Source organism: Muntiacus reevesi, chromosome 6 (assembly GCF_963930625.1).
Source record: "Muntiacus reevesi chromosome 6, mMunRee1.1, whole genome shotgun sequence".
In the NCBI taxonomy this organism is placed as follows: domain Eukaryota; kingdom Metazoa; phylum Chordata; class Mammalia; order Artiodactyla; family Cervidae; genus Muntiacus; species Muntiacus reevesi.
The window spans coordinates 74,682,901-74,701,598 of NC_089254.1; the positions used below are offsets into that span (position 1 = coordinate 74,682,901).

The 18,698-nt window shown below is 45.7% G+C and overlaps 1 protein-coding gene across 1 annotated transcript in view; it reads left to right on the top strand.

Annotated features, from left to right (window-relative positions):
• The first annotated feature begins 13,545 nt into the window (after window positions 1-13,545).
• The window catches only part of GLI3 (GLI family zinc finger 3), a 306,557-nt gene continuing 301,404 nt past the window's right edge, over window positions 13,546-18,698 (top strand). The window contains exon 1 of the mRNA XM_065938677.1: window positions 13,546-14,062. The gene's annotated coding sequence lies outside the window, so the exon portion shown is untranslated. The remainder of the gene's footprint in view (window positions 14,063-18,698) is intronic.

The following is an 18,698-nucleotide window of genomic DNA, read 5'->3' on the forward strand; positions in this document are numbered from 1 at the left end:
ATATAATCTTACATACAAAATCTTCCTTTAGACAGAGTGGTCATGATTACAGAACAGTCTGTCAAGAGAAACTTTTAGAGGAAGTCTGCCCAGAGCTGGGGCTCCAGATTTGAACATGTTATACCTGTTTTCCCTGTAGCCTTTCCCCAATGCAATGTCAACAATTTTTAACCCCATTCTAATACTTGAGTTTCATAACAACCAATCACAAAATTAAGTACCAGGTCACTGCAACAAATTTCAGTGGAAACAATGAAGATGCAGAAATCTGGTAACAAGCTGAAAAGAAATGGAATATTCTGCATTCTTTCTCTCTGTAATGTCATTTGCTTCGTTCCCCTGCTGAGATCTAAGGATGTCTGTAGTTGGATGAGACGTGTAGCCTCTCAGTACATTAGGTGATGATTATGCAAGATCACGGTTAGAAGTTCTTAATCAAGAAGTAGTCTGGAAACTCACACCAAGTGTACACATCAGTCCTGGGGGACTTTGTTTGCAAGCTAGAACTGCCACCAGCCCCGTGCAGCTGGGGGGATAGAGGAAGGACATTAAACTTCAATTCAGCGGTTGCAGAATGCAGTTTATAAGGAGATGAGCCCAAGGTCCTTCTACTCCACCGTCTTGTCCCAGCTTGAGTATGCAGTGCAGGTTACAATGTTCATTCTCTCCCCTCTAGCAACCACCTTTAAATTCTTTGTCAATGATCCTTGCAAAACAAAACATTAGCCACTGCACTAACCCCTAACTTAAAAAAAAAAAAAAGCAGACATTAAGCCTGCCCTCTGTTAAACCAACTTAACCAAATCAGTCAAAATGTATGATGCAAATAATTTCAGATTATACTAGACTGTACTTAGACTATGTTAAAGAAAATATTAGCATATAAGTCATTGGTCCAAGAAATCAATATCCCAAATTCCCAAATGAGTCTTTCTGTTAACATTTCAAAACCAACTTTTTTGTTTTTACAATTATATGCCTGGGATAGACCAAATTCTAAGCAATAAACCTGGTCAAGACTAGAGAGACCTCAAAAAAGGTACATACCATATTTTTAAAAGGGAGGGAGGGAAGGTATGGCTCAAATTTGTCCACTCTCCTCACTTCAACTCCATCATGTTTATAAATCTAGTATCCTCTATTTTACTCTTATTACCACATACACTTCAAACTGAAATATCACAGTAGAGGAGAGTGAAAAAGTTGGCTTAAAGTTCAACATTCAGAAAATTATCATGGCATCTGGTCCCATCACTTCATGGCAAATAGATGGGGAAACAGTGGAAACAGTGGCTGATTTTATTTTTTTGGGCTCCAAAATCACTGCAGATGGTGATTGCAGCCATGAAATTAAAACGTGCTTACTCCTTGGAAGGAAAGTTATGACCAACCTAGGCAGCATATTAAAAAGCAGAGACATTACTTTGCCAACAAACGTCTGTCTTAGTCAAGGCTATGGTTTTTCCAGTAGTCATGTATGGATGTGAGAGTTGGACTATAAAGAAAGCTGAGCACAGAAGAAATGATGCTTTTGAACTGTGGTGTTGGAGAAGACTCTTGAGAGTCCCATGGCCTGCAAGGAGATCCAACCAGTCCATCCTAAAGGAGATCAGTCCTGGGTGTTCATTGAAAGGACTGATGTTGAAGGTGAAGCTCCATTATTTTGGCCACCTGATGTGAAGAGCTGACTCATTTGAAAAGACCCTGATGCTGGGAAAGATTGAAGGCAGGAGGAAAAGGTCACGACAGAGGATGAGATGGTTGGATTGCATCACTGACTCAACGGACATGAATTTGGGTAGGCTCCTGGAGTTGGTGATGGACAGGGAGGCCTGGTGTGCTGCAGTTCATGGGGTCGCAAAGAGTCGGACACGACTGAGCTACTGAACTGAACATATTCACACTTTACCATTGCCTCCCACAGTTCCCCTTATCTCTACCATCACAAACCCTTCAATCATGTACCTTACATGAAGTTAGTGCCATCATCTCATTATCATTATGAGGAAGTGGGAATCAGGCTGCATTCTCCTCGCTCCCTACAAAGCAAATCAATCACCAAGTCCTCATTCCTACATCTTGGTTTAATTGGGTTCGTCCCATGGGATTTTTCAAATGCATCTGAGATAAACAGTCATCTCCTCTCCAGTATCTGAAGCCACAAGTGGTAATCTTTCTTCTCTTCCCATCTGAGGTCACGTGTTCTATCCTGTGATCGGAGAAACCCTGTTCTCAGAAAGACACTCTGGCCAAAGCACAGACAAACCTAGAGATAAGAAGATGCTCTGAAGGTTATCTGCTTTATTTCTTCCTGGAGAACGCACTTCCGGATGACTTACCCTTTTTGATTTAAGCCACTGGACTGTCTTATAATCTATCTCTTCTCATGGTGCTCTATATACTTATCAGTTATCAAACTATACCTATCAACTGTCCATCACATATCTTCTATCTGTCCACCTATCATCTATCGGTCTATCTTTCATCTATCTATTTTACTTATTTAAGACATGTTTATTGAGTTTCGACCCTGGAATTACTCTAAGTATCTTTTTAGAAAGGGGGGGAAAGAAATCAAGCTGAGTGCCTAAGTGCCAGACAGGAAATAAATATTATCTTATTGAATTTCCTAAATACTATTATAAAGTCTAAGGATTCCATTTAACCTCTAGGAAGCTGCAGCTCAGAGGAGTTGAGTAGTTTTCCCAAGAACACCTGGCCAAGAAGAGGCAGAACTAACATTGACTTTGATTCTTTGAGCCTAAGCTTTGCCACCAACACCAAACAAGTTTTTAAATGTAAGACAGCTTCCATATTGACCTGATAGCAAATAGGTTGACTTGATGGCAAGTAGGTGGACTAAATTCTTTCCTTCTATTACTTAACTGGAATCTTGTGACAATGAGATAAGAATGGGAGAGCCCAGTCCATGATAAGCCAGTAGACCCTTTGTGAAGGCTCTCAGAAAGCATGTTGGAGCTGAGGGTTATGATTCTGGGACATGAATCATTTCCCTTGGGAAACATTGGTGTCTGTGCCCATTTCTGCTCCAGAGCACGGTATAATTGACAATACAAAATAAAGGGTTAGCTTCTAAAAACCCTGAAACCTGTTCTTAACAGAATCTTTATTGTGAAAGGTGTCTTGTCCAAGCAGATCGATTTGGGTTTGCAAAACATTGTTGTTGTTTAGTCGCTAAGTCATGTCTGACTCTTTTGTGACCCCAGGAACTGTAGCCTGCCGGGCTCCTAGGTCCACGGGATTTTCTAGGCAAGAATACTGGAGGGGGTTACCATTTCCTTCTCCAAGGGATCTTTCTGACTCAGCGATCTAACCCACATCTCCTACTTTAGCAGGAGGATTCTTTACTACTGAGCCACCAGGGAAGCCCTTGAGAAAAATACAGGAATTTAATTACTGCCCAGGTCTCTCTTATTTGGGCCAGCTTGAAAGAATTCTTCATAGCCTGGCTCCTTCTTTAGGAGACTAACCATGATGCCTATCTCCCCAGCATCTTTCCAATCAACATTGTGATTATTTAATAACTGTAAAAAGAAAGGTGTTTTATTTTGGCTTTCTGATGCAACCTTCTGATAAGACCAGAATCCGGATAATCCAGGCTAATTAACCACTTTTTGCCTTATTGCCTGGCCCATATAAAGATAATTTACTCAATTCTCCACTTCATTCTGCGTGTGTAGATGAAATCTGACCGCAGAAGTGCAAGCACTGTTAATTCAAGTTAACAAGCAACTAAGACTGTGGTGCATTGGTATTTTAAGCTCAAACTTGATTTTATTTTACTTCCTTCATACAAATGTGCTTGTTGGCGTGCCTCTCTTTGAAATGTGCTCCACAGATAGATACCACATGTAATCTAGTATATTTCTGCTCTAAAACATATCTAATATTGGTGGAGCTTAAGAAGTGGGCAGAATGAATATTTTGTATTTAGTATATCAAATGGTAAGTAAGAAGAGCATATGTTTCTCTTCATGGTATCTTGTGAACCAAATGAATATGTAGAATCAATGCTTTCAAATGTGATGTGAAACTTTGAGGAAAGAAAAATAAATGCAGTGTGTGGTTCTTAATTCATGTAGGAGTAAAATTATGAGCTAAGCATAAAAGCATACTTCATTATAATAACATGCCTTTAAAACCAGTGTCTTGAAACCCTTCTTGACATCACCTAAGGTTGCAGGACCAATTTCCTGGATCAAGTGGAATATAAGCAAAACCAACACTAACCTTCTGTCCTGGAACCTGGCAAGCTCTGCCTACCTCCCAGCCTTCAGTCATGCTACTTCCTCAGCCTTCCTCTGCCTGGACCACGCTGCCAGACTCAGCACTGCTCTGCATCCTTGGATCTCAGCCTCGATCACCTCCTCAAAGAGGCACCCGTGACTCCTTCATTTATGGCAGGTTCCTATCTATCACATAACACCCTGCTCTTGTCCTTCATGGTCCCCTCTGTGAGGACAAAGAAATGTGACTGTGGGCTCATCGCCATATGCCCAGTGGCTTGGGCAGCCTGTCACATAGCACATGCTTGGTGCATGTTTGTTGAATGAGTAAATGACTGAACAGAGAAGCAGAGTCCCTCAGGTGTAAGCAGTCCAAACCAGCAAAGAAACCTCACCTTTTCACTGAGCCTTGCCGGCAGAGTCATCCTGAAAGCCAGGGCTGTTGATGGGTTTATATAAAGAAAAACCTGGAGTAGCAAGGGCCAGGTGCTATGGATCTTTGTTGGCTTTGAATGACATGGTGGTAAATGATTTCTAAACAGTTGTGGGAATGGCAGAATAACAAGTTATTTAGAACTGGCAGATTGTTTCTGGGGAGCATAAATTTTTCTCCCAAGAGCCCTTTGTTACTCTTAAAGTACTTTAATGACTATGTGTATTTTAGTTGAAAAAACTGTTCAAGACAAGTCACACTTTTATAGGTTAGGTAGAACAGAGACTTAAACTTCTACCTCTCAAGTGTCTTCCTTACTGAGTGTGAAAAAGCTGTGACTAGTAACACAGAGCTGGCATAAAAAATAGGAACAAAGGAAATTTGCTTTTCTAGGCGTTTCTTAATCCAGACAAAAGGCCCAGCCCTTTATAATCCACCACCTCATTTCCTTCTCACAAAAACTCTGGGAGATGAATATCACTGTTTCCAATTTACAGATGGGCAAACTGAGTGAGTTGACTTGGCAAAGTTACAAAGCTAGTGATGGTGGATTTACATCCAGTTCTGTTCTGTCTTGTATGCTTCTGACTAATGGGAAAGCTCCAAAGAAGTGAGACTGTTAGTTTTAATTATAGAAAGCCAAACAATATGTTTCGGTTATGCATAGGCAGAGAAAGAGATGGAGAGAGAGATAAAGAGAGAGAGAGAAATGAGCAGAGAGACAGTCCTACCTTCTACCTTCTGTATAGAACTGTGCTTTCCTCCTCAGCCACGATGGACCCTGGAAGAACCAATGAAAGTGGAGTTATAACAACAAAGGTATAAAAGTCATCTCTGGCTCTGAACTCTCAGCTTTTGGGATAACGGGACAGAGAGCTTCTACATTCTTCCCGTCCCCTGCTAGGCTCTCTGAGGCCCCACACTCTTTCTGGTTCATGAACATTCTCCCATGGCCACCATAAGCTCTGCTCTAACAGTTCTGCTAGCTCAGTCGGTAAAGAATCTGCCTGCAGTGTAACGGTTTGATCTCTGATTAGAGAAGATCCCCTGGAGAAGGAAATGGCAAACCACTCCAGTGTTCTTGACTGGAGAATCCCATGGACAGAGAAGCCTGGTGGGCTACAGGCCATGGGGTCGCAAGAGTAGGATACATCTTAACGACTGCCCCACCACAACAGTTCTTCTGCTCCTGGCTGGGCTTGTGTGGGGGGTCAGATCCCATTGTTCTTCTCATCACCACTCATGGTTTTTTAGAAATATTTATTTGATTAATTTATTTGGTTGTGTCGGGTCTTTATTGCTGCATGTGGGATCTTTAGTTGTGGCATGTAAGATCTAGTTCCCTGACCAGGGATGGAACCCCGGCCCGCTGCATTGCAAGCACAGAGTCTCAGCCACTGGACCACTGGGGAAGTCCCCATCATCAACTCATGTTAACCTCTTCCTTTGATCACAGAGCTCCTCCTCTGAACCCCACAGTTATTGAGGTGGGGAAGGTCCCTCTTTCTACAAGTACAATACTTTCCAAGCATATGACCACTGCTTCTCATCTTTCCTTGAAATATCCCAAATCTTTATTACATTCCCAGGTGTGTGGTCTTGATTTTCTTAGTTTCTTATGGAGCAAATACAGAAACCGTTTTTCACCAAAACTCCTCCTCATAGAACTTCTCATACTCGTTTGGAGGAAAATACACTGACAAGTTGCTGGATGTGTATGTAAAAGATTAGGGTGAAAGACTATAAAGGTAAGATGAGCTCCTGAGCTGGATGTCTTAAACCACTTTCTAAGAGAGATGGATCCTGGAATCTCTCAGGACACCACACTTAGAAGTGCAGAAGTGGATTGTTCTAAGAAAAGGGAAATTGGTGGGACTGGGCACTGAACAGAAGATAAAGTAATATAGTAGGGGTACAGTCAGAGACAAATGAAGGACAGAAAGTTTAGAGGAAAATGTTGGAGGTATTTTCTATGATATGTTTGATGTTGCAGCCCCTCCTTTGCAGCCTGTTTATAAAAAGATTCAGTAAAGCCCACAATTTGTGTCAGTGAATTATTTAAGGGCAGAAAGCAGCAAATTCAAAATGTTTTTAGGAATGAGACAGATGATGCAAACGTGTGTAGCTACAAGTTTATAAGGCAATGGGGGAGGTGTGGGGGCTGTGGCAAAATGAAGAGTCCAGGACAAAATGTAAATAAAGATGTTGATAGACAATGTGTCCCATGGGCCACTGCTTGTTACCTTAACTTTATGGAAACTCAAAGAGTGCTGGGCAGGACTTCCCTGGTGGTCCAGTGGTTAAGACTCTGAGCTTCTAATGCAGAGGGTGTGGGTTCAATTCCTGGTTGAGGAACTAAGAGTCCACATATGGCTTGGTGCAGCTGAAAAAAAAAAAAAAGTCCTGAGCTTTGCTGCCAGGTAGATTGGAGCCGAAGACAAAGGTAGCAGAGCAGATCCTGGGCAAAGAAATGGAAAAGGCAAGTGAAATCAGGGTATCACGTGAATATGCTCCTAGGAAAGGAAGGTGAGACCTCAAGAAACAGATGCTGGTTGCTAAACTGCTCTGTTTGAGGCAGAGAAAAACTTGTTTTATTTTTGAAAGAGAAGGAGGGAGAAAAACTCACCCCAGAGCTACCCAAAGCATCAGTGAAATCTACAATCTCACCCCTTGCCTGCTGTGGGTGGTTTCCTGTGGCTCGGGCAGGGGTTTGAGGATGGAGTAAGGGGTGGTGTCAGGCAGCATCCACAGGGGGTCTCTGAACTTGTTGAGATCCAAATGGAGGGCTTTAGGTCTTTCCAACTTGTGGTATTGGCTGAGGTCCAAGCCAATTATAGCAACATCTCCAAGGTGAAGAGGGACGCAGCCCACATCTGGGTTACATTTATAATCCCAATGTTCCAAGAAGATGCAAGAATAAGTTATGCGGGTGCTGAGTGAGAGACCCTCCAGAGGGCACCTGTGCGATGCACTTTACAACATTCTCCCTCTTGGCAAGTGGCCAGTCAGCGTGGGGAAGCTCGGGTTGTCCACTCTGGGCCAACTCGGGGAGGGTTTCCTTCCCTGGGGCTCTCCCGGGACATGAGTGTGGCTGGTGGGTCTGCCTAGACCCTCAGTACTTCCCCCCACCCAACACACACACACTGGTAGGTGCAGGGCATGCAGAAACATGATGTCCAGAAAATTCAAGGAGGCAGCAGGAAACCCAAAGGGGTCAAAGTTGTCCTTAGGCCATCAAATCTGTTCAGTCTAGGAATCGGCTGTCATGGCCCTGAGGGAGAATCCAGAAGAGAGCACTTCAGGAAACTAGGTGACAGAGGAGGAAAGGGGAGGGAGAGAGAATGATGAGTTGGGTGACCTTGGGATTGAAAACTCTGATTCTTGCTCTATCTCTTTGCCTCCTTCCAGGGGCCAAGTTTCCCCTCTCCTCAGACTCACATGAGATTGCCCAAGTCAGAGCTTCCTAGTTGGGAGGGAGGTCTGCCTTTTCCATCTGCTTCCACTTGGAGTGTGTGTGTGGGGGTGGGGGGTGGGGCGCGGTAGGTCAGTTGAGGGGAGCATGGTTGGATAGAAAAACACTTACTGTCTTTGCAGTCTGGTTCTCAAATGCAGCCCGTATAGTATTTCCATTCCCACCATTTTTCAAAGTGGTGAGAATCCTTAACTGGCACCTACAAACATCTGAAAGACAGACAGACAGATGTTAAAGATCCTAGTTTCAGCGTTAGGCTGTGTTCTCTACTGAATTCAGAAACATTTGGAAATGTTGGATGGATGGGTTATGTTGTCTGCAAGGAGTCTATTTGCATGCTAGACTGAGAAGCCTCCTGGAAAATAACTCACCATAAGTGTAGGCAGTATGTGGCAGATAGGCTTGGGACAACAGGAAACCCACACTGGTGAATGAATCGGTAGGTGGGTAGGTGGATGGATGGATGGATGGATGGATGGATATATGGGTGAATGGAGGGGATATGGAGGGGATATGGAGGCAAAGGGTTGCACTTTCATTATGAGAATTTATTATCTTGAGTCTGGGGATGAAAAAGGTATGAATCTTTGAGCTATTTTCAGAAAAGGAAATTGGTAGGATCTTCATGTTGTTCAGTGGCTAAGTTGTATCCGGCTCTTTTGCAACCCCATGGACTGTAGCCCGCCAGCCTCCTCTGTCCATGGAATTTCTCAGGCAAAAATACTTGAGTGGGTTGCCACTTCCTTCTGCAGGGGATCTTCCCAGGGCAAGCAAATTCTCTACTACTGAGCCACCAAGGAAGTCCAGGATATTCATATATGAGGACAAAATATTAAGAGCCTTGTGATCAAGTATAACTTCAAAGGACAAGAAAATCCTTCTCCTCACACAGATATGGGATGTACTGACTTCAGAGTACTGAGGATGCCCCAGAAGATGGTGTCCTGAAGGCATCACCTCCCAGTAGAGAGTCCTACATTGGGCAACTGAAGCAGAGGTGAGAGTCCTGCATATATAGAAGAGAAGCAGGGCAAAAGGTGACAGTCTCACATTTACAGGAAAGGAGGAAGAATATGGAGGCTATCATGTTGGGCTTTATAGAGGACTTGTGCTGTTTATCTGGCATGCAACTGCCTCTGGCCACTGCCCTTGGTAGTCTAAAAAAAAAAAAACAAAAAAACAAAACCCTGTATCATGAAACGTGCGTAAAGCCTAGCTGAAAGATGGAAAATAGGACTCAGCTGACATTGTTTGTGCCTCTAAGTCCTGCCTTACTTGAACTCTACTTACATACTCCTGGACTTTTCAGTCAACAAAACACCCACCTCCCCTTTAACTTAAGCCAATTTGAGTTGGAATTTTGTCACTTGCAGCTGGGAGCTTATCAGTACATATGAACTTGTACTTGGAATTTCCCAATAATTAATTGGGGGCTTATCGTGAAGAGAGATGGAAGAGCTGTAGTAGTGAGAGCAAGAACAGTCATTAAGGATAAGCACATGCGACAGGGCAAAAAAATGCAGAGTAGACTTCCTTGGTGCTCAGTGGTTAGGAATCCGCCTGCCAATGCAGGAGACCTGGGTTCGATCCCTGGTCCAGGGGCACCTGCTGCAGGGCAACTAAGCCTGAGGGTCGCAACCACTGAGCCTGTGCTCTGCAACAAGAGGTCACTGCAATGAGAAGCCCATGGTCTGCAACTAGAGAAAGTCCACACACAGCAACGAAAACCCACCACAGCAAAACAAAACAAAACAAAACAAAACAGAAAAACCAGAGGAGCATGCAAAGTTTGTTCTCAGTTTCATTCTTTGTCCTCTCAGTTGCAGATCCTTTATCCTGCTTTGTTGTTTTCAGTATTTTTATGGATTGAATTGTGTCCCTCCCCCTCCAAAAGATATATTATAGCTCTAACTCCTGGAGTCTCAGAATGTGATCTGATTTGGAAACGGGGTTGTTGCTGATGTACCCAGTTTAGATGAGGTCATACTGGAGTTGTTGTTCAGTCGCTAAGTCGTGTCCGATTCTTTGTGACCCCATGGACTGCAGCATGCCAGGCTTCCCTGTCCTTCACCATATCCTGGAGTTTGCTCAAATTCATGTCCATTGAGTTGATGATGCCATCCAACCATCTCATCCTCTGTTGCCCCCTTCTATGACTGGTGCCCTTAGGAAGAAGAGAGGGAGAGAAAGAAAAAAAAAAACAACAAAGAGAGGATGCTATATGACTAGAGAGTCAGACGTTAGAGTGAAGCAGTGGCAAAGCAAGAAACACCATGGGTTGACAGATAACCACCAGAAACCAGGAAGACGCAAGGAAAGATCTTCCCCTAGAGGTTTCAGAGGGAGCATGGCCTTGCTGAGACATTGACTTTGGACTTCTAGCCTCTAGAACTGTAAGACAAGATGTTGCTTAGGTTCTAAGTTGTATCTGGCTCTTCTGCGACCCCATGGACTGTAGCCTGCCAAGCTCCTCTATCCATAGGATTTCTCTGAAGTGGGTTGCCATTTCCCTCTCCAGAGACAATGGATATCTGATGCTTTAAGCCACCCAGTTTGTGGTCCTTCGTTATGACAGCCCTAGAAGACTCATACGAATATCTTCGAGTCCCCTACTTCATCCAATTTGTTGTCAAAAGACAAGCAAACAAACCAACAAGAACTGTCTTATAAGCTTGAGTATTTTGAGGACACATTATGTTAAAATGCCTAGGACTCTTTGCATTTGAAAAGGGAAATGAGGGAATGCTGTCTATAGGAAGGGTGACCTCAGAACCTTGTAAAATTGTAAGTGCCTGTTTACCATTACAAGGAAGTTACATCATTGAGTTTCAGGGTGACTTTAAGTTTGTTAGAGATGTCTCAGGGCTCTTAAAAAAAGGGAGTGAGTGACAAGAGAAAGGCTAAGGGGCTGGGCTTTGAGACCCCACCCAACAGCAACTAGAGATGGCTTTCTTTTATATGCAGGGATTCCACACAAGATTTCCTTTGAATAAAGAATTTTTCTGTTAATATAGGCTGAAAGTCATTGTGTTATGGCATTATTTAACTCACATGAGGGTAACCCTTGTTTTATATTTCCTCTACTATTTCTGCAAAATGTTCCCACTCACATCTGTGTTTATCACTAAAGCAGAAAACTGTTCATTTCTGCCAAGAACCTAAGGTGAGGACACAGGGACACACAGGAGACACCAGCTTTACTTCTCCTCTTGTTTTTAACTATTCTGATGGGCATAAGGAGAACGATGAGCTGCTTTTCCTTTGTTCTCATCTTTTTAAAACTGAGAATCAAGATCTTCAGATCCAAAATGTGCTAGACTTTTAAGTAAGAGTCAAAATATCTAGTTTATTCCAGTTGTTGATTTATTGGCTGTCGTTCTCCTTTTTACTTATTATTATTATTATTTTTTTGCCATTGGGTGAACAGAGGAGGCTATCGGGATGTATTATTTGCATTCATGAGATTGAGACAGAAGCAGTACTTGAATACAAAAAAAGATATTGTGACGGATGCTGAAGTATACGTGGGAAAGAGCATAATATAATTCTTAGGCATTTGTATCCATTTCCACTTTCACATGCATTATCTCTTTGGAAGCCCTTACAAATTCTGGGAGGTATGTGGACTGGCCTGGTTTTCCTATCACCATTCTGCAGATGAGCCCAGAGCCTGTGGATGCTTAGAGAATCCTCCTGGGCCTAAGGCCAGTTAGTAAGGGGAAGCTGGGACCACCACCCTTGAATCCTAAGGCTACTGCTCTGTATGAGTCAGATTTTTTTCCCCCCAAACACGGTGAAGTACAGAGAGAAACTGTAAAATAAATGGCTCATAAGGACCTCCAGTCCTCCTTTATCTCCACTGCTTCTACCATAAAAGCTTAAGTCAGGGTCTGCTTTTGTGATATCTTTGAGATAAGCAACAAGTCCCAGGAAACAAATAGTGAACACCACCATCAATTCCCTTAAAAAATTCTCCAGCTAAGCATCTGAATCTCAAAATGCTCTTCAGATCATAATAGCTAATCATTCATCCACCTACGCTCTTCCTTCAGTCAAGATGCTCTAGGAGTCAACACTAGTGCACCCTGAGTTCCGAGGCGCTGCGGGAGGCCACTGGAGGGTGGGCGGAATCTCAGAGGACCCCAGGAAGAATGGATTCGGGCGTGCCACCAGAGTTTTCTTTTCCTTTCCTTGTTCCTCCCTTGGGAACTCCTTGTTTGGGTTACAGGTCCAGGCTGGAAGGGAACAGATGGATGCAGGCTGGCTGGTTGAGAAGGGAGGGAAAATAATTTTTTTCTGGTACGGGCCGCTGAAAATCAATCAGGGACAGAGACACTGGTAGCTCATGTTGGAGTCCAGGCTCCAAGCCTGGGGTCTTTGTTTTTGCGTCCTTACTAAAGTAACCCATGGGAATAGCAGGCTGCGTAGTGGGGAGCTCCCACTTCCCAGATTTGGCTCCGAGGGCAGAGGAGTCGGTGGGGAGGAAAAATCTGAACTTTCAAAAGCATCCTCAGGCGAGAGGGGGAGTTTCAGGGTTGGCCTGGGGAAATGTACAAGGAGAGGGAGAGTCTAGGAGGGAAGGGGGGTGGCTGTGATCAGAGAGGCCTTAAAAGAAGAAAAAAGGGAGCCCAAACTGGGAGCCGGGAGAAAGCGGAGCGGAGAGGCGGGGCGGAAGGCGACGGGAGCTGGGACGAGCTGCCCGGGCGCGCAGGGCGCTGGGGTGGGGGGCGGCGGGCGAGCGCGGGCGGGGAGGGCGGCGGTGACATCACGCCAGGGCCCCCTTCCCTTAGCCGGGTGGGTGGGGCCTCGGCGCGCGGAGCGGGCGCGGGGTCAAGGAGGGGGAAGAGGAGGAGCAGGCTTGAATGTGTCTGTGAGAGGATCGGGGAGGGGCGGAGGAGGCGGAGGGCGGGGAGGGAGCGCGCGCGTGGCTCGGGGCGCCCGGGCTCCCCCCGCAGGCCCCGACCCCGGCCCGGGCCGCCTCCGCGCCGCCGCCCGCGTCGCCGCTGGGACCCGCCGCGGGAGCAGGGACCCGGCGGGTGGGGAAGCGCGGGCCCCCGGCGCGGCCAGGAAGGAGCGAGAAAGCAAAAGTAAGGCGAGCCGCACTCCTCCCAAGTTTTCCCAACTTCGCCCCCTGCGGTGGCAGGCGTCCTGCTGCTCGGCGCGTCCCCACCGCGCCGCCGGAGAGTGGCAGAAAGAAAAGGGACGGGGCGGGGGCGGGGGCGGAGGAAGAGGGAGCGCGAGCGCGAGCCGAGAGTCCGGCAACATCTGTTAAAACTTGGGGGAGGAGGAGCGCGGGGAGGAGGAGGAGGAAGAGGAGGAGAGGAGGGAAGGAGGGAGCGCGAGGGAGGGAAGAGCAGAGCCGAGGGACAACTTTTCCACCCGTGAGTAGCGCAGGCTGCGCGGGTAGGGACTGGGGGAGCCTCCAAGCCCGCGCGGGTTTCCAGGCCGGGATGGGACCTTCTTCCAGAAAGTCGGTTGCATGTGAGGAGGGGAGCGCAGTGGGGGCTTTCTTTCTTTCTCTTTCCTCTCCCTCCCGCGGGTGAACCAAATCAGAACTGTCACTCAGGGCCTGTGAGTCAGAAGGGATCGGATTACACGATCCCTGAAACCGATGCCGGAGTCGCACGAGCGGGCGGGAGCGGGCAGGGGCAACGCCACCGCCACCGCCACCGCCGCCGGCGCGCTCGCACACTCGCCCTCGCGCCCCCTCGCCGCCCCGACCCGCCCTCCCCGCGCGCCCCGCGGCCGCCCGCGCCGCACCATGCCCGTCGCCGGGGACCCCCGCGCCCTGCCCGGCCTCTTGTCTTAGCCCGAGCGGCCCGCGGCCGCGCGGAGCCCGGAGCCGCCAGCCCGCGCCCGGGACGCGGGTCTATGGGAAGTTCGGGGACTTGACAGCCGCCGCCGCCGCAGGTACGTCCCGCCCGAAGTTCTTTGTTTCGCGGGGCCCCGCACCGGGGAGCCAGCTCCTGCGGCCGCGCCCGCGCCTCTGGGTCGAGAGGGGAGTCCCCGACGGGGGGCGCGGGAGGAACTGAAAATGGCTGTCAAAAGGCGCCCAGATTTCGGGAGCCGCCGGTAAGGCGTCGGAACCAGCCTTCCCTTCGCCCCCTCCTGCGTGATGCTCCCCTTCGCAGCGTCTGACCTGGCGGCCATCCGGAGACGGGCTGGAGAATTTCACCTCCCGGAGTTGGGAGGTCTGGGGACGAAGTTTGGAGCAGTCGCGGCGACTGCACCCCTCGCCCCGACTCCCTTTCCCGAGGGCCGAAAAGAACTCCGCTAGCCCCCGGGGCTCGGGCGCCCGCCTTCGAACTGTTGCATGCCTCTGGGGGGCCGGGCGCGGAAGGCGGCGGGCGGCGAGGTGGGTGCGCGCGAGGAGCGCCGCGGCGGGGGCTTCCTCCAGCCTGCGCTTCCCTTCGGGGGTGGGGTGTGAGCCGGGAGAAAGAGGCGCGCCTCCGTCCTAAGAGAGGAAAAGTGAAAGTTGTACCATCTGTGGATGATTTGGGATTCTTTCATTTCTTTTCCTTTCCAGAGACAGCATTTAAAAAAAAAAAAAAAGAATGAAAGAAAGTAAGGGAAAAGACAACAAAAGAAATAAAAGCATTAGAAGCTGCAGGGAGTGAGTGGTGCGGGGGTGGTGGTGTGGTCGTGTGGTCGTGATGGTGGTGCTATGGGTAACCGAGGCGCCTGCAATGATCATTTAAGAGGTCGCATTTTCAGCGAGCAGAGTTGGGTATGAATCACTCTGCAGGGGACAGTTACTTTCTGGAGTTGCAGAGGGCACATGGGCGGGAGGAGGTGGAGAAGGAGTAAATATTTACCCCAAACTTAGTGAGTTTGTGAAGTGACTTCTAAGCAGATTGCCAGATGCCGAAGCACCACCGCACAGCCAGGCCTTTTATCCTCCCCTGAACTTTGTGCTTGAGTCGGCGATGGCACCTCCTTCAGGAGATGCCGTCCGGAGAGCGGCTGGACCCACGCTTCCCCGGCTGACCTCGTGTAAACAGCCTGTGCGGGGGGCATCCTCCGGGCGACTGCTCCCGCCCGCCCCGGGGTCTCATCTCCGTGGTGTGCAGTCCCGAGGAGATTCTGGCCTTGGGTACAGCGCTCGTGGCCCTCTGCCAGTTTATATGTACATATATTTATGTAAAACATTTTCTCCCAGCTCTCAGCCAGCTGTTCCACATTTTCCAGCTGCCATTTCAGTTTGAAATGATGGACCGTCCGCGTCTCCAAGTAGAAGAGCCCCGTTAGTCGGAGGTATGGAGGGTCGGTCGCCGTGCAGAGACCTGGCCAGTGGCATTAGCCAGACTGGTTCTAGAAAACACCTTTCTTCGCTCCTTTATCTTTCTCCCTTTTCCTCCCCAGAGCCCTTTGCTGGAAGTGCGCAGTAATTAAGCTTTTGCCTCCCAATATGATTTTGGACAGAAGTGGGAGATTTTTGATATCCCTGAAATATGCGTCTGGTGGAAATAAATAAAAAGAGTTCCAGCTTGAGTACCTTGGGCATAGCTGGTGGAGCCCTCTGCCATGGCCATTTCTGTTTAAGGCAGGAACTATTCATGGTCCCCATGTTACACTTTTTGTGTTGTTTGGTGTCTTAGCATATTATAGACAGAAATCTTAAGGATTGGCTTAAAGTATTAATTTTGGCCTAAAGTATTAATTTTGAGTATTTATGTAATTGCTCTGTAATTTGAATAGGTGCCTTATTGATTGATTCCTGTAATTATTTCATTTAGGTTTTAAATTAAAAATTAATAATAGTCTGACAGTTTCTTAATTACATGTGTCAAGATTATTTTGAAGGAGGAAAATGCTATGTTTCAAAGTAGTGAAATAACCTCAAAATCGCTCTATCTTTCTAAAGCAGAACAGTATTTCATTTGAGGGGCTATATTGAAGTAGCGGTGATTGGCCTTAACAATGTAAACTGTGTGAAGTATCTAAAGAATTTGTTTATGTTAGGAAATATTGGTCTTAACCTGGTACACAAACACTTTGGCCAGTTGGCCTGTAGTCAGACCTAAAACAAACATGAACTAACATTTAAATTAGTTGTAATAGCATACTTATAGAGAGAAGAGGTTTATTTTACACTAAAAGCTATTTAATCAGAAACTGCCTGCCTAAGGGAAGAGCCTTTCAGGGTATATAATTCTTAAAGTCAGCCTAGGAAAGCTTTGGTTTCAGATGCCTGAATGAGTCCAATGTGAGAGGTGTCTAGTGAAATTTCACACATACAGAAGCACTTTAAAAGGTATAGACTATATTGTCTGAATAGGCTAGTAGGTTCAACTCAGATAATTACCAATTCTCGGTACCATTAACATGTTTGGATTCCTTGATCGGACCCTGACATAAATACACTTTTCCATAAATACACTTTTCCAGTATGTCGAATTTGCAAAGGACTACAGACAGAAATGAGAAAATTCAGTACTGATAAAAAATGACTCTGGTGAATTATTTCATTACTTATTTAATGAAAGTCATTAATTTATCAGTTTGATGCTCTAGCCTAAAAGTTGAACTTTCCTTTGTTTCTTGGCCAGTTTTTCTTGATTACCTGCAAGCTGTAAGGATTTCAGACTTCCTCTGTGCTTCACCATTTAGGGGTCCTTCCATCTATGTGAGCTGTCCTGTTTATCCTTGCCCCCTTTTTAGGAGAATAAGGTTTGGGAATTTATGAAAGGAAACAATTTAATGTTCATTGTTCCTTGCACTCACTTATATGGAGACAGTAGTGTACTAAGACAAACCAGTCTTGAAGGAAAAGTGGATCAGTGAGTCATGAAATCCTCAAGAAAACCTTAGTAATGGAATGTTAATGCTTTTAGACTATAGTAGATTATCTTAAAAGTCAGCCTTTTCTTCTTTATGCAATTGTTGTAAATCCCTAGCTAAAAAAATTCTTTGAAGGAGGTTTTAGTTTTGTTGGCATCCGTATTCTGTAGTTGGTCTGATCTGTTTTGGAAGATTCAAGAAATTTTCTGCCAACTTATATCATGAGAGTCAATTAAAATGCTGACATGACTGTAGAAGAAATGTGTGTGTGTGTGTATTTCATTTGGTAAGTATAAGATTCTACTCTAATAATGACTTCAGGTTGTCTTTTCATGAAAGGCTACTAGAAGATGCTGCCCTTCACTTCCTGTTGTCATATTTCCAGATGAAAATTGATTTGTTCTAGTTTCAAAGCAAATAAAGGGAGACAGAGTAAACAACAACAGGGCAGGGGGAACGCCACAAACTTTTTTCAAGTACTTTCAGCGTATTTTTCATCTCTACTTTTATTTGATGGGCCTGTGAAATAGAGCTGTAGACTGGCGAAGACTTTAAATGAAATTTCACACTTTGATGATTTTTTTTTTTAACTTTGATATATTGACAGCAAAAGGAGCTGCAAAGCTTTTTTATAACTTGAGCAGTAACGCCAAGCAGCAGTCAAATGTCTCTGTGCATTTGTGTTTAACTGCAGAAGAAAAACATGTCCATGGGCAGTAGAGGTTCTTATCAACCCCCTAATCCCAGATCCCAGCAAACCTTGAGGGCATGCCTCAGATCTTGCTGAAATCACTGTAGACTCTCACAGTTTGCAGATTAAATATGCTATGTGTTCCTGGCTCCAACAACAGTTTTATGAGCTCACTAAGCTTCCTGTTTTAAGATCCTTTTCTTAAGTTTTTAGAAGCTGTTAAAGGCAGTGCTGCCTGGAGTAAGTGGTACTTGTTAATTTAGAGACACTAGGTATTTCATGCTCTCTTTCGAAATTGCCAAAATTATGATTTTTCCATCGAAGGGTTAGTTTTACAGGGATAGAAAGGGAGGGGAGCCGTTGGAAAGAAATTGAATGTTAACTGTGTTGGCAAGTGTATTCGACTGCAAACTTTATGTGGTGTCTCAATTGTTTCAATGCACTTTTCCTTTGCCTCACCCCTTAAAATTAGACTTTTTCTACTTGTAATTCTAATGCACTATATTTTAGTGCCACACTTAGCTACTCATGACCACTTTCAGGTTTTTTTTTTTTTTTACTGTGAAAGTGTTTTTTGTTCCATGTGTGTATATTTCAATCCGACAAAATGTCCCAGAAAATCTATGGCTCTCTAAAGAAACTGAATGAACAGGCCATTACCTAGTTAATAAGGTGGCATTGGAACATTCCAGCCCCCCTCCTGAAAGGCAATATTGTGTGGAGCTCCACACATGCATCTGCAGCATTTAGGGTTGTGTCCTCATATTAGGGTGCTTTTGCATTTTGCATACAAGTCATAATTAAAAAAGAAAATACTTACATCATCGTCCAACGACCTGTCACATAATTCCCAGGAGAACTCGAGCCAATTTTGTGCTTAAAGGTTATTCAATGAATGAAATTGTGAAAGCCCATTTGTCAAAGTGCTGCATGGTTTCTGTTAGTTTTCAAGCCCCAAATTCATTGTCTGCCCGGGCCGGCCATCAGTCATCAGTGTATTAGCGGTGCCTTCAGGCCATGGTGCCCAGCACTTCTTCACACCATTATAGCTTTGAAAGTGTACTCTGTCGACTT